This window comes from Myxine glutinosa, chromosome 11, assembly GCF_964187855.1.
Source record: "Myxine glutinosa chromosome 11, kmMyxGlut1.1, whole genome shotgun sequence".
Lineage (NCBI taxonomy): Eukaryota > Metazoa > Chordata > Myxini > Myxiniformes > Myxinidae > Myxine > Myxine glutinosa.
The window spans coordinates 137,584,543-137,590,542 of record NC_136271.1 but is presented as its reverse complement, the minus strand read 5'-3'; the positions used below and the strand labels follow the sequence as shown (position 1 = coordinate 137,590,542).

At 38.3% G+C, this 6,000-nt stretch overlaps 1 protein-coding gene across 4 annotated transcripts in view; it reads left to right on the top strand.

Moving 5' to 3' along the window:
- The window catches only part of LOC137436810 (sodium-coupled neutral amino acid symporter 2), a 112,861-nt gene that overhangs the window by 20,421 nt on the left and 86,440 nt on the right, over window positions 1-6,000 (top strand). The gene's annotated exons all lie outside the window — the stretch shown is intronic.

Genomic DNA, 6,000 nt, shown 5'->3' with positions numbered 1-6,000 from the left:
TGCTCCTATTTATCGTAAGATTATACTTGCCGAATCGGAGGACTGAATTGACTAATTAACTTGCGGTTAGAATAATTTTGAAGAAACATTAACTTGGATGACTTTTCAGGGAGAGATCGGGTCCAGGAACAGGGAAAGGGCAGAGAGGATCAGGTCAGGATTTTCGAGATCTACTCCAGGATTGATTTTTAACAAAGTTTGTAGATAAGCCCACAAGGGTTGAAAGAGGAGAGTTTTGTAGTAGACCTCTTTTTAATTAATTATTTGATTTGATTCATACACCTGTAGGTGCATGAAGTTGGTGCAAACCAATTGGTGCATGAAGAAGTAAATGTATTTTATTTGCCAGATGTAGGGGCGCCCCTTTATATGAACTTTTCGAGAGCATTACTTGGTTCCTCCTCAGAACACAAGGGTAGTACAGCATGCACACGAGATTTTTTGAAAGTCCCTTCTTTTCTATTGTTCAACATTTTCCACAATCTATGGAATGTCCCTTCTTTTCTATACTCTGCCACATTGCACATACTCTTACATAAAGGGGCATTTTCTATGCCCCAGACATTTTACCCAAGATACATTTTAAATACAAACAAAATGCATTTGTTCATCGTACAAAACTATATTCAAGACGATATAAAAGACTTGAAAAAGTAAGGGGAAAAAATATTCAACCAAGATGGGATTCAAACCCAGCTTTGGAGTCTGATGATTAAGCTATTAGGCTATTGAGGCAGCATGTTAGAATCTTTTTTTAAATATTTTAAAAGGGTGTAAAGTTTGTATATATGTACACATGTGTGTGTGTCTGTATATATGTGTATATATATATATATACTAGCTTGGCTCGGCTCGCTGCGCTCGCCTCACCAAGCGTCGTTACTAAGGAACGGGCTTATTTTAGCTGAGGATAATGACTGTACCTGAGTTGCTGTGTTGTCGTGATTTACACCAATCATAATACAAACCATTATTTAGCACAAATGTATTTGTTGTGTTTGTGATATTACATTTTTATAGGCAATTTAGGTTGAAGATTCAGGTTGAATGTTTTTTTTTTTTCAAGAAAGAACCCCTCAGCACATACAAAGGGGAGGGGTAGGTGCAGACTGGAAGTTTAGGACGATTACACCTCTCCACCAAGTAATTTAAAACACCTCACAGCCATAAAACACGTAATAGAAACACCTCACCACCACGAAATTGAAAACACCCCACAGCCATAAAACACGAAATAAAAACACCTCACCACCACGAAATTGAAAACACCCCACAGCCATAAAACACGAAATAAAAACACCTCACAGCCATAAAACATGTAATAAAAACACCTCACAGCCATAAAACATGTAATAAAAACACCTCACAGCCATAAAACATGTAATAAAAACACCTCACAGCCATAAAACACATAATAAAAACACCTCACAGCCATAAAACATGTAATAAAAACACCTCACAGCCATAAAACACGTAATAAAAACACCTCACAGCCATAAAACATGTAATAAAAACACCTCACAGCCATAAAGCATGTAATAAAAACACCTCACAGCCATAAAACACGTAATAAAAACACCTCACCACCACAAAATTAAAAACAACTCACAGCCATAAAACATGTAATAAAAACACCTCACAGCCATAAAACACGTAATAAAAACACCGCACACCCATAAAACAAGTAATAAAAACACCTCACAGCCATAAAACACGTAATAAAAACACCTCACCACCACAAAATTAAAAACAACTCACAGCCATAAAACAAGTAATAAAAACACCTCACAGCCATAAAACACGTAATAAAAACACCTCACAGCCATAAAACACGTAATAAAAACACCTCACCACCACAAAATTAAAAACAACTCAGCCATAAAACAAGTAATAAAAACACCTCACAGCCATAAAACACGTAATAGAAACACCTCACAGCCATAAAACACGTAATAGAAACACCTCACAGCCATAAAACATGTAATAAAAACACCTCACCACCACGAAATTGAAAACAACTCACAGCCATAAAACAAGTAATAAAAACACCTCACAGCCATAAAACATGTAATAAAAACACCTCACAGCCATAAAACACGTAATAGAAACACCTCACCACCACGAAATTGAAAACACCCCACAGCCATAAAACACGTAATAGAAACACCTCACCACCACGAAATTGAAAACACCCCACAGCCATAAAACACGAAATAAAAACACCTCACAGCCATAAAACATGTAATAAAAACACCTCACAGCCATAAAACATGTAATAAAAACACCTCACAGCCATAAAACATGTAATAAAAACACCTCACAGCCATAAAACACGTAATAAAAACACCTCACCACCACAAAATTAAAAACAACTCACAGCCATAAAACACGTAATAAAAACACCTCACAGCCATAAAACACGTAATAAAAACACCTCACAGCCATAAAACATGTAATAAAAACACCTCACAGCCATAAAACATGTAATAAAAACACCTCACAGCCATAAAACACGTAATAAAAACACCGCACACCCATAAAACAAGTAATAAAAACACCTCACAGCCACAAAATTAAAAACACCTCCCAGCCATAAAACACGTAATAGAAGCACCTCACCACCACGAAATTGAAAACACCCCACAGCCATAAAACACGAAATAAAAACACCTCACAGCCATAAAACATGTAAAAAAAAAACCTCACCACCACAAAATTAAAAACACCTCACAGCCATAAAACATGTAAAAAAAAAACCTCACCACCACAAAATTAAAAACACCTCACAGCCATAAAACATGTAAAAAAAAAACCTCACCACCACAAAATTAAAAACAACTCAGCCATAAAACATGTAATAAAAACACCTCACAGCCATAAAACACATAATAAAACACCTCACAGCCATAAAACATGTAATAAAAACACCTCACAGCCATAAAACACATAATAAAAACACCTCACAGCCATAAAACATGTAATAAAAACACCTCACAGCCATAAAGCATGTAATAAAAACACCTCACAGCCATAAAACACGTAATAAAAACACCTCACCACCACAAAATTAAAAACACCTCACAACCATAAAACATGTAATAAAAACACCTCACAGCCACGAAATTAAAAACAACTCACAGCCATAAAACAAGTAATAAAAACACCTCACAGCCATAAAACACGTAATAAAAACACCTCACAGCCATAAAACACGTAATAAAAACACCTCACCACCACAAAATTAAAAACAACTCACAGCCATAAAACAAGTAATAAAAACACCTCACAGCCATAAAACACGTAATAAAAACACCTCACCACCACAAAATTAAAAACAACTCACAGCCATAAAACAAGTAATAAAAACACCTCACAGCCATAAAACATGTAATAAAAACACCTCACAGCCATAAAACAAGTAATAAAAACACCTCACAGCCACAAAATTAAAAACACCTCCCAGCCATAAAACATGTAATAAAAACACCTCACAGCCATAAAACAAGTAATAAAAACATCTCACAGCCACAAAATTAAAAACACCTCCCAGCCATAAAACACGTAATAAAAACACCTCCCAGCCATAAAACATGTAATAAAAACACCTCACAGCCATAAAACAAGTAATAAAAACACCTCACAGCCACAAAATTAAAAACACCTCCCAGCCATAAAACAAGTAATAAAAACACCTCACAGCCACGAAATTAAAAACACCTCACAGCCACGAAATTAAAAACACCTCACCACCACGTCATTTAAAAACATCTCACCACCAAGTCATTTAAAAACATCTCACCACCAAGTAATTCAAAACACCTCACCACCACATCATTTAAAAACACCTCACCACCACGTCATTTAAAAACATCTCACCACCAAGTCATTTAAAAACATCTCACCACCAAGTAATTCAAAACACCTCACCACCACATCATTTAAAAACACCTCACCACCACGTCATTTAAAAACATCTCACCACCAAGTAATTCAAAACACCTCACCACCACGTAATTCAAAACACCTCATCAGCACATAATTAAAAACACCTCACCAACACGTCATTATAAATACCTCACCACCACGTAATTCAAAACACCTCACCACCATGTGATTTAAAAACACCTCACCACCACGTCATTTAAAAACATCTCACCACCAAGTAATTCAAAACACGTCACCACCACATAATTAAAAACACCTCAACACCACATAATTAAAAACACCTCACCACCACGTAATTATAAATACCTCACCACCACGTTATTCAAAACACCTCACCACCACGTAATTCAAAACATCTCACCACCATGTGATTTAAAAACACCTCACCACCACGTCATTTAAAAACACCTCACCACCACATAATTCAAAATACCTCACCACCACGTGATTCAAAACCACCACAACGTTATTAAAAACACTTCACAACCACGGAAACAAAAGTTTGAGGGAGTCGTTAAGTGACAACACAGACACTGCCCAGATGTGTCGATATCTATCTATAATTCCACTAATCTCTGTCTGTCTGTACGTTTGTCTGTGACCGCTGTTTCTCGACAACCACGGGTCCGATATACTTTTAACTTGCCAGGTATATTGCTGGGGACCCGAGGATGTGCCTTTTCAAGGTTTCATATTAATCGGACAATTACTTACCGAGCTATGTCCAAAAAACGATTCAACCAATCAGAGAGCAGCGAACGATCGCGTGTGCCGAACGTGGCGGGCACACTCTGCCTCGGATGGCACATTTGAGAGCGTATTCATTTATTTCACGTTTGCAAACTATGTTGGCGTTAAACTATGTTTTACAACTAATAAAAACGAATTTGCGATTCATTCGCTTTCCTGCGCGTTTGTGCACGCGATGGCGATTTCTTTACCAAACTCCGGAAGCCGTTCGCTTTGGACCAAACCATTGCATGTAAATAGAGGGGGGGGATTGTCACCACTCGCAAGCCGTTCGCTTTGGACCAAACCATTTCATGTAAATAGAGGGGGGGGATATAATTTTAGATATAGATATAGTACGGGCATGCCCTAGTCTATCTATAATTCCAGTAATCTCTGTCTGTACGTTTGTCTGTGACCGCTGTTTCTCGACAACCACGGGTCCGATATACTTTTAACTTGCCAGGTATATTGCTGGGGACCCGAGGATGTGCCTTTTCAAGGTTTCATATTAATCGGACAATTACTTACCGAGCTATGTCCAAAAAACGATTCAACCAATCAGAGAGCAGCGAACGATCGCGTGTGCCGAACGTGGCGGACACACTCTGCCTCGGATGGCACATTTGAGAGCGTATTCATTTATTTCACGTTTGCAAACTATGTTGGCGTTAAACTATGTTTTAAAACTAATAAAAACGAATTTGCGATTCATTCGCTTTCCTGCGCGTTTGTGCACGCGATGGCGATTTCTTTACCAAACTCCGGAAGCCGTTCGCTTTGGACCAAACCATTTCATGTAAATAGAGGGGGGGGGATTGTCACCACTCGCAAGCCGTTCGCTTTGGACCAAACCATTTCATGTAAATAGAGGGGGGGGATATAATTTTAGATATATATATAGTACGGGCATGCCCTAGTCTATCTATAATTCCAGTAATCTCTGTCTGTACGTTTGTCTGTGACCGCTGTTTCTCGACAACCACGGGTCCGATATACTTTTAACTTGCCAGGTATATTGCTGGGGACCCGAGGATGTGCCTTTTCAAGGTTTCATATTAATCGGACAATTACTTACCGAGCTATGTCCAAAAAACGATTCAACCAATCAGAGAGCAGCGAACGATCGCGTGTGCCGAACGTGGAGGACACACTCTGCCTCGGATGGCACATTTGAGAGCGTATTCATTTATTTCACGTTTGCAAACTATGTTGGCGTTAAACTACGTTTTAAAACTAATAAAAACGAATTTGCGATTCATTCGCTTTCCTGCGCGTTTGTGCACGCGATGGCGATTTCTTTACCAAACTCCGGAAGCCGTTCGC